Source organism: Triticum urartu, chromosome 5 (assembly GCF_003073215.2).
Source record: "Triticum urartu cultivar G1812 chromosome 5, Tu2.1, whole genome shotgun sequence".
NCBI lineage: Eukaryota > Viridiplantae > Streptophyta > Magnoliopsida > Poales > Poaceae > Triticum > Triticum urartu.
In genome coordinates this window covers 566,280,291-566,290,884 of record NC_053026.1, presented here as the reverse complement: position 1 = coordinate 566,290,884, position 10,594 = coordinate 566,280,291, and positions in this window count along the sequence as shown.

Here is a 10,594-nt window from a genome sequence, read left to right as displayed (position 1 = left end):
ATCCTTTTATTATTGCTCTAGGGCATATTTCCAACAGTCCATACCGTCGATGTCTTCGGAGTCGAAGTCGAGCATGTCGGTCAAATCATCGACAGTGGCTATGAAGTGGGTGGTGGCTGGGCGTCGAATCTCTTTGTCATCCGCATCCCAATCCCCGCCGGTCATAAACCTGGCCAGGACTCCTTCTGACAAGGAGAGAGACCTTAGTGGAATTCAGTATATCACCGAAGGGCGAGTGCTGGGATATCCGCGGCTGGAACTCCATGATCGGCGCCCAATCGGATTCGATTGGCAGGGGCGCGGGTAGCTTCGGAGTTTGGAGGAGAGTCCGGCAATCTGGAGTCGCAGGCCTCGCGAAGGCGAGGCTGGTATTCGGCTCGATCATCGTTGAGGTTGCGGCCTCCGTGGCGGGGTCCAACCACCCATCCATGGATGGCGCAATTGGCTCCGAATTGAAGGTCGGAGCGGTTGCAGGTGCGATCTCCTGAACATTGTCCGGCGGTAGAGCTAAATCATGCCCATCGTGACAGTGCGACGCACTTGGCAAGGGCTCGAATCCGTCGAAGATCTAGTCTCCGCGGATGTCCGCCATGTAGTTTAAGCTTCCAAACCTGACCTAATGGCCAGGGGCGTAGCTTTCAATCTGCTCCAGATGGCCAAGCGAATTGGCCCACAGTGCAAAGCCGCCGAATACAAAAATCTGTCCGGGGAGAAATGTCTCACCCTGGACTGCGTCGCTAACGATGATCGAAGGAGCCATCAAGCCTGATGATGACGACACAGAGGAACTCTCAATGAAAGCACCAATCTCGGTGTCAAAACCGGCGGATCTCGGGTAGGGGGCCCGAACTGTGCGTCTAGGCGGATGGTAACAGGAGACAAGGGACACGATGTTTTTACCCAGGTTCGGGCCCTCTCGATGGAGGTAAAACCCTACTCCTGCTTGATTAATATTGATGATATGGGTAGTACAAGAGTTGATCTACCACGAGATCGGAGAGGCTAAACCCTAGAAGCTAGCCTATGGTATGATTGTTGTTGTTGTGTCCTACGGACTAAACCCTCCGGTTTATATAGACACCGGAGGGGGCTAGGGTTACACAGAGTCGGTTACAAGGAAGGAGATCTACATATCCGTATTGCCAAGCTTTCCTTCCACGCCAAGGAGAGTCCCATCCGGACACGGGACGAAGTCTTCAATCTTGTATCTTCATAGTCCAATAGTCCGGCCAAAGATTATAGTCCGGCTGTCCGGATACCGCCTAATCCAGGACTCCCTCAATGACCATAAAAGATATTACTCATATAAATAGAACAACCATTATTCTCTGATTTAAATGAATAACTATCTTGCATCAAACTAGATCCAGATATAATGTTCATGCTCAACGCTGGCACCAAAGAACAATTATTTAGGTCTAATACTAATCCCGAAGGTAGATGTAGAGGTAGCGTGCCAACCGCGATCACATCGACTTTGGAACCATTTCCCACGCGCATCATCACCTCGTCCTTGGCCAGTGTTCGCTTAATCCGTAGTCCCTGTTTTGAGTTGCAAATATTAGCAACAGAACCAGTATCAAATACCCAGGTGCTACTTCGAGCTCTAGTAAGGTACACATCAATAACATGTATATCACATATACCTTTGTTCACCTTGCCATCCTTCTTATCCGCCAAATACTTGGGGCAGTTCCGCTTCCAGTGACCAGTCTGCTTGCAGTAGAAGCACTCAGTTTCAGGCTTAGGTCCAAACTTGGGTTTCTTCTCCTGAGCAGCAACTTGCTTGTTGTTCTTCTTGAAGTTCCCCTTCTTCTTCCCTTTGCCCTTTTTCTTGAAACTAGTGGTCTTGTTGACCATCAACACTTGATGCTCCTTCTTGATTTCTACCTCCGCAGCCTTTAGCATTGCGAAGAGCTCAGGAATCGTCTTATCCATCCCTTGCATGTTATAGTTCATCACGAAGCTCTTGTAGCTTGGTGGCAGTGATTGGAGAATTCTGTCAATGACGCTATCATCCGGAAGATTAACTCCCAGTTGAATCAAGTGATTATTATACCCAGACATCTTGAGTATATGCTCACTGACAGAACTATTCTCCTCCATCTTGCACCAATAGAACTTATTGGAGAGTTCATATCTCTCAATCCAGGCATTTGCTTGAAATATTAACTTCAACTCCTGGAACATCTCATATGCTCCATGACGTCCAAACCGTCGTTGAAGTCCCGGTTCCAAGCCGTAAATCATGACACACTGAACTATTGAGTAGTCATCAGCTTTGCTCTGCCAGACGTTCATAACATCTGGTGTTGCTCCTGCAGCAGGCCTGGCACCCAGCAGTGCTTCCAGGACGTAATTCTTCTGTGCAGCAATGAGGATAATCCTCAAGTTACGGACCCAGTCCGTGTAATTGCTACCATCATCTTTCAACTTTGCTTTCTCAAGGAACGCATTAAAATTCAACGGAACAACAGCACGGGCCATCTATCTACAATCAAACATAGACAAGAAAGATACCATCAGGTACTAAGTTCATGATAAATTTAAGTTCAATTAATCATATTACTTAAGAACTTCCACTTAGAAAGACATCCCTCTAATCTTCTAAGTGATCACGTGATCCAAATCCTAAACCGTAACTGATCATCACGTGAAATGGAGTAGTTTTCAATGGTGAACATCACTATGTTGATCATATCTACTATATGATTCACGCTCGACCTTTCAGTCTCAGTGTTCCGAGGCCATATCTGCATATGCTAGGCTCGTCAAGTTTAACCTGAGTATTCTGCGTGTGCAAAACTGGCTTGCACCCATTGTAGATGGACGTAGAGCTTATCACACCCGATCAACACGTGGTGTCTGGGCACGACGAACTTTGGCAATGGTGCATACTCAGGGAGAACACTTTTATCTTGAAATTTAGTGAGAGATCATCTTATAATGCTACCGTCAATCAAAGCAAGATAAGATGCATAAAATATAAACATCACATGCAATCAATATAAGTGATATGATATGGCCATCATCATCTTGTGCTTGTGATCTCCATGTCCGAAGCACCGTCATGATCACCATCGTCACCGGCGCGACACCTTGATCTCCATCGTAGCATCGTTGTCGTCTCGCCAATCTTATGCTTCTACGACTATCGCTACCGCTTAGTGATAAAGTAAAGCATTACAGGGCGATTGCATTACATATAATAAAGCGACAACCATATGGCTCCTGCCAGTTGCCGATAACTCGGTTACAAAACATGATCATCTCATACAATAAAATTTAGCATCATGTCTTGACCATATCACATCACAACATGCCCTGCAAAAACAAGTTAGACGTCCTCTACTTTGTTGTTGCAAGTTTTACGTGGCTGCAACGGGCTTAGCAAGAACTGTTCTTACCTACGCATCAAAAACCACAACGATAGTTTGTCAAGTTGGTGCTGTTTTAACCTTCGCAAGGACCGGGTGTAGCCACACTCGGTTCAACTAAAGTTGGAGAAACTGACACCCGCCAGCCACCAGTGTGCAAAGCACGTCGGTAGAACCAGTCTCGCGTAAGCGTACGCATAATGTCAGTTCGGGCTGCTTCATCAAACAATACTGCCGAACCAAAGTATGACTTGTTGGTAAGCAGTATGACTTATATCGCCCACAACTCACTTGTGTTCTATTCGTGCATATAACATCAACGCATAAAACCTGGCTCGGATGCCACTGTTGGGGAACGTAGTAATTTCAAAAAAATTCCTACGCACACGCAAGATCATGGCGATGCATAGCAACAAGAGGGGAAAGTGTTGTCCACGTACCCTCGTAGACCGAAAGCGGAAGCGTTAGCACAACGCGGTTGATGTAGTCGTACGTCTTCATGATCCGACCGATCAAGTACCGAACGTACGGCACCTCCGAGTTCAGCACACGTTCAGCCCAATGACGTCCCACGAACTCCGATCCAGCCGAGTGTTGAGGGAGAGTTTCGTCAGCACGACGGCGTGGTGACAATGTTGATGTTCTATCGACGCAGGGCTTCGCCTAAGCACCGCTACAGTATTATCGAGGTGGACTATGGTGGAGGGGGGCACCGCACACGGCTAAGAGATCAATGATCAATTGTTGTGTCTCTAGGGTGCCCCCTTCCCCGTATATAAAGGAGCAAGGGGGGTGTGGCCAGCCATAGGGAGAGGCGCGCCAGGAGGAGTCCTACTCCCACCGGGAGTAGGACTCCTGTCGGTGTCAAAACCGACGAATCTCGGGTAGGGGGTCCCGAACTGTGTGTCTAGGCCGGATGGTAACAGGAGGCAGGGGACACGAAGTTTTACCCAGGTTCGGGCCCTCTCGATGGAGGTTGTCGTGGAATTTTCATGGCAGATGTCCTTAGTGTCAGGACTTAGTCGCGAGGCCAACGCATCTATGTGGTAGCTTGAAAGGGGTTGAGCGGGACGAGAGACGCGATGTTTTACCCAGGTTCGGCCCCTCATGGTGGAGGTAAAAACCTACATCCTGCTTCCTTGATATTGATTATGATGATCACGGTTACAAGAGTGCTCTATCTTGAGAGCTATTGTCTAAACCTAACTTGTCCAACTTGTGGAACTTGTGAATCTTGTCCCTCTTGGGGTGCCCTGCCCCTCCTTATATATGTTGAAGGGGTAGGTTACATGTGGAGTCCTATTAGGATTAGGATTAGTCTACCTTCTAATACAAACCGGATACAAGTCCTGGTCTTAACTCCTTGTAAGGTAAATATTCCTCATGCCCTTCCTCTTAAACCGGCCCAGCATTAAACGTGAACCGGCCTTCTGGGTCTTGGGCCTTGTCATCCGTCTGTCCCGTACGCCGGATCACCAATGAGTCATAATGACCAGGTGGGTTACTTGTAAACCGCCAGGGCGGGTCGCCAATGAATCGCCAAGTGTCAGCCGGATCTCAAGTAAACCGCCAACTCCGGCCGGGTTATACTTCCGGCCGTTTACGCCGTCGTGGGGTATATCCCTGACATTAGCCCCCAGTTTAATTTGGATTTATCCATGTTAAACTGATCCTGTAAAACAAACACAAGAATAAATTTCACAGGTTGTGCTCCGGGTTTAAGAATCTTGTAGACCGGCTCTGATCATCCTAATTCCTTGCCATTTTCTTCTTCTAGAAAATCCAGGTCAATAAGCCATCTTCATACTCAATTTGCTGACATTGGTTTGTCACCAAGAAATATTGAAGAATAACTCCTTTGACTCAGCTCCCAAAAGCCGGTTTAAGAAATATGGGTCCTGAAAATACTTATCTGATATTCAGCCGGTTTGAAGATGTAAAACTTGCCGGTTTAATATTACCAAAATGGCCGGTTTATAAATATTGATGTGCGCCGGTCATAATTGTTGTCGACACCGGGTCATGTAATTGATCTTCCTGATTTGCTCAAAACTGATAAAATGAAGATGTTCCTCCTTTATATGCATAATACCTGTAGCCCCCAAGTCTTAAGAGGAGAACATAGTGATAACTTAAGACTTGCTCCAATAAGTGTTTCAACCTTGAAGAAATCCGGTTTGTTCATCTCAATCATATAAACTGAATACTCCATATATGTAGCCCCCAAGTGCCGGGTTGTCATGCTTGCAGCAACCTGGGACTTGTAATTGCTTATAAAAACTTCAATCAGTGTAACCCCCAAGGGCGTCATTATGCAATAATGAGCAGGGACTTTGTAAATATAATCATGTAGATTTTAGCAGTGATGTGTAGCCCCCAAGGGCCGGCTTAGTAAGATAATACTGAACCGGGACTTGATATATACTTCAATGAAAATAACATCTTATAATGTAGCTTCCATCGTAGGGCTTGAACCCACGTCCACAAGGTTAAGAGTTTTGTGCTTTACCAACTGAGCAATGGATCCTTCAATATTATGGACGAAAACTTGTGTACCTTGAATTGTTGACAGGAGCAATTGGTAGCCCCCAAGGGCCGGCTCATTATAATATGATGAGTCGGGTCTTCAATAAGACTAGTAAAAATGACTTTGCATTAGCCCCCAAGTGTCATGATGCATGCTTGCAGCGACATGAGACTTGCATGTAATCTCAATTTGAATAATGTAGCCCCCAAGTGCCGGGTTGTAAGCCTGCAGCGACTCGGGACTATTCCTTCCATTGTAGAATAAATCATATCCTTTGATAAAATAATAGCCATTGCGCTAAAGCGACTTTGAAAACTCAATAATACCGGTTATTAATAACCATCAAAATCCAGCCATGTTGGCTATTCAATATAATATAATCCGGTGAAACCTTATTCATTCAATATCATAATGAAAATTCAGCCAAGTTTGGCTATTTGAATAACATAACCCAATGATTTATAAGCGCATAATTCCGATGGCACAATCCAAATGTATATATACTGGTGACTTATAGTCCGGAAGCCAGGCAGGTTTAACAAACACCGGATAATTTCTCATCATACTGGCGACTTATAGTCAAAAGCCAGGCAGGTTTAACAAACCTGTTTCTGCATACAACAAGTTTAAACTGTCCTGGCGGTTTACCGCCGGACGGGTCATAATGCCCAACATATAACCGGGTTTATAACCAAGGTGTACTTAAGAATAATCAAATATGAAATATATCATACCTGTGACATTGAATCACATTGTTGGTTTTACCAACTTTTTGTAGTAAGAGTGATAACCCCAATCTTTGAGTAATGATATCTCCTTTCATATTGTACCGGTTTATGGTAAAACCATACCGGGCTGTGATAAACACCGGATTAACCATATATAATACTGGTGACTTATAGTCAAACCAGACCGGGCTGATAGACTCCAGATTATAACTTGATCGTGTACTGACAACTTGTAGTTGAAAGCCGAGCCGGGTTGATAAACACCGATTTACTCCATAATAGGATGGTAACAGAAAATCAAACCGGGCAGATAGCCTCCGGATTAAAAATGGACCGTGTTCCGTCAATTGACAGTGTGAACCGGTTTAAAATTTTGCCGGTTTAAAAAATGCAACAAAAAGAAAGAAATATCTATCAAAGAAAATTTCAAGCAAAGGCAATGATAAAACCATTTGCAAAAAGAGGCTATTGACCGATCAAATGGCGTTACCATGGTCGGACATGACCAAGCTCCCGTTAGGTGTAACTATGGTTCTAGTCAGCCAGGTCCCCAAATGAAACCGTGGCATTTATGCCGACCAAGTGGCATGGCGATGGTTCGGGTTCGACCAAGCCCCCAAGTGATTCTGTGGCCTTAGGCCGATCAAGAGGCATGAGTGGTTCAGACATGACCAAGTCCCCAAGTGATCTGGTGGCTCTCGCCTATCAAGAGGTATGGTAATTGGTTTCGGACATGACCAATCCTCCAAGTGATATAACACGATGCTTTAGCAAAGCGACCTCAAGGGTAAACCGGAAGCCGCTTTAGAACAACTCCGTGTAACCCACACATGATGTAAAAGAACAGAGACCCCGCTTTATGAAGCAGAAGCCCCCAATGTGATCAATAATATGTCAGGCCAGTAAGGCGGGATACCCATGTTTGAACGACATAGTGGCAGAAGTCCTCTTCGGCAACTTTTAACTTTTTGCAAGAGATAAATTCTTCTTGAACTGGGATTTTGAACCGGATATTGAGAGCTTCAAAGCTTGTGGGAAACATCTCCCCTTGAAACCGGATTTTAAAACCGGATCTTCCATTTTCAACGGAAATTTTCTGACGCCTTTAACTCGAACTTGCGAGAAATTAATTCCTTTTTGAACTGGACATTGTTAAACCGGATTGAGCGCTTCAAAGCTTTGTGGGAGAACAGATTCCCTTGAACCGGACCTGTAAACCGGATATTTGAGAGCTTCAGTCAGCCTGACTTCCCTTGAAGCCGGATTTTAAAACGGAGTCTTTCTGATGACCCGGATCTTCTTCATCAAGCCGGGATTATAACTGTCATAATACTTTCCTAGCCGGAATTTTCTGACGGCCTTTAAACTTTCATCAAATATAAACAGTAGCTCTGGGACCCGGTTATCCTTCCCTCCATCGTCTGGGGTTCTTAATTTGCTAAAACTGGCAAGATCGCTGAGTCATGTCATCGTAGCCCCCGATTTCAAAGGTGACTCGAGGAGTTGGCTTGAGACTCTCCATATTTGACCATGATATAAACCGCATAACCTTGTATATCATTGGCGTTGATAGCACGATGTGAATCCATAGAAGGTTGAGGTGACTGCGCCGGGTTGTAAATGATCCCATATGAGCCGTATCAGCACTCGAGCCAATGTTTCCTTCAACTGCGATTTGAAAGTTAACCAAACTGTAGTGGCGGCGACTTGTGCGCCTGCTCATTGAACCAATCCAGTAACGGCGGTTTGATGATAAATTTGTCTCAATTTTGAAAGAAAACCGGGCTACCCAAGCTGTGACTTGCTCATACCAATAAACGGCTCATGCAGACAGGTGTGGCCCGGTATGTTGATGTAGACCAGGCCCGGGGGCGGACGACAAAGATGACCGCAGCACCACAGGCGGCACAGACAGATGAGTCAGCCGTGGCGTTGTAAGCCGGTGCGGACGAGGAGAGTCGGCACTCGTGTTCTAAACCGGTGCGGACGCATGAACCGGCCGCGGGCATTGTAAACCGGCACGGACGGAGAGTTGGCCGCGGGCATTTGTAAACCGGCGCGAACGGAGAGTTTGGCCGCGGGCATTGTAAACCGGCGTGATCGATCGTCGGTGTAGACAGATGCCACAATGTGCTCTCCGTATCTGTGGCACGGTAGCCACTCTTATAATGAGTAATTTTCCTTCACATAAGATCACAAACGAGAGTAATTGTTCTCGAAAGAATGAAAAAAATATCATAAAAATTGATCGGATGGATTTCACCTGATTCATCTGGATGATGGACGATCAGTACGTGGCATCCGTAGATAATTTTGCAAAAAATGTTATCCTCCCAAAAACTGTTATCCTCACGTAGATAACCTCCATGGGAGTAACAATCCTAGCGGCCAGAGCACTAGTACAGAGAGCATCCGATGGATTTTGCTGAGAGACAGGCGCAATGGCCTTCGGTTGTCCGGCCTCAACTCAGCAGGGGAATTATATGTTTTTCCTTGATGACCGGAGTACTGGAACTTGCATCTCGCATGATAGAATCCATTATCCATGTGAGGGAGGTATTTCCCAGGCTTGAGCAAAGTAGTAGTAGCTTTTTCTGAACAAGTATGCATCTGCTTGCTTGTGAACCAACTGGGTGCCACGGGAGACGGACGGCGTGCGAAGATCTCGGCCCTGGCTTGGCACAGCGGAAACAGTGCTGCTGGAACAGCAGCCGGTGGGTTGGATCTTTGGAAACGCAGCAGTGGCGAGACGGCCGGCGGTTTCTCACTTGCGACGCACTGAAAGTGCGTTATATCGACTAGAGGGGGGTGAATAGGCGATTTTTATGAAAGTCTTCAAAACGTGAGAGTTATGAAGACAAACAGTGAAGATTATGCCTATTACTATGCAGCGGAAGTTAGATTACACTAGGCCAGCCATGGTCATGTATTCAATAGAGTGAAAGCGCAATGACAAACAGCTTCAGTGTAATAAGGATCAGGTAGGAAGAAGTTATGAAGCCAAACAGATCATACATTCATGTTGTGAAGACAAAAGATAAAGCAAGCATGCAATGGCTTCACAATGAATAACTGTAAGTAAAAAGGAAGTGAAGATGAAACCAGTGACACGTTGAAGACAATGATTTGTTGGACCAGTTCCAGTTGCTGTGACAACTGTACGTCTGGTTGGAGCGGCTAGGTATTTAAACCAAAGGACACACAGTCCCGGACACCCAGTCAAGGACACTTAGTCCAAGACACCCAGTCCTCACCGTTTTCTCCTTGAGCTAAGGTCACACAGACCTCGCCCAATCACTCTGGTAAGTCTTCAAGGTAGACTCCCAAACCTTCACAGACTTCGTTCACCGGCAATCCACAATTTCTCTTGGATGCTCAGAACGCGACGCCTAACCGTCTGGAGGATGCACAGTCCTCAAGTGTAATAAGTCTTCAGATCACACAGACACGAAGACTTAAGTGATGCCCAATTTACTCTGGCTCTGGGTGGTTAGGGCTTTTCTCCTCACTAGGAATTTTTCTTCAAAGGCTTCGAGGTGGGTTGCTCTCAAACGACAAAAGCCGTGCACTGAAATCTGAGCAGCCAACCGTTTATGGTTGTGGGGGTGGACTATTTATAGCCACTTGGCAACCCGACCTGATCTGTCCGAAATGACCCTGGGTCACTAAGGAACTGACACGTGTACCAACGGTCGAATTTTGAACTCACACGGCAACTTTACTTGGGCTACAAGTAAAGCTGACTTGTCTGACTCTGGACAAGATTTTCTCTCAAAGTCTTCGCTCGAAGACATAGGATTTGAATTAGGCATCACTTCAGTCATTCTGACTGGTTCTCTTGGACCCCACTTAACAGTACGGTGATTCCTACGACACAACATAAATGAAATGAAACTACGAAGGATCTAAGTCTTCGAGTTCCATAAGCTTCATAGGGAGTCTTCTCATGTCATTGTCTTCAA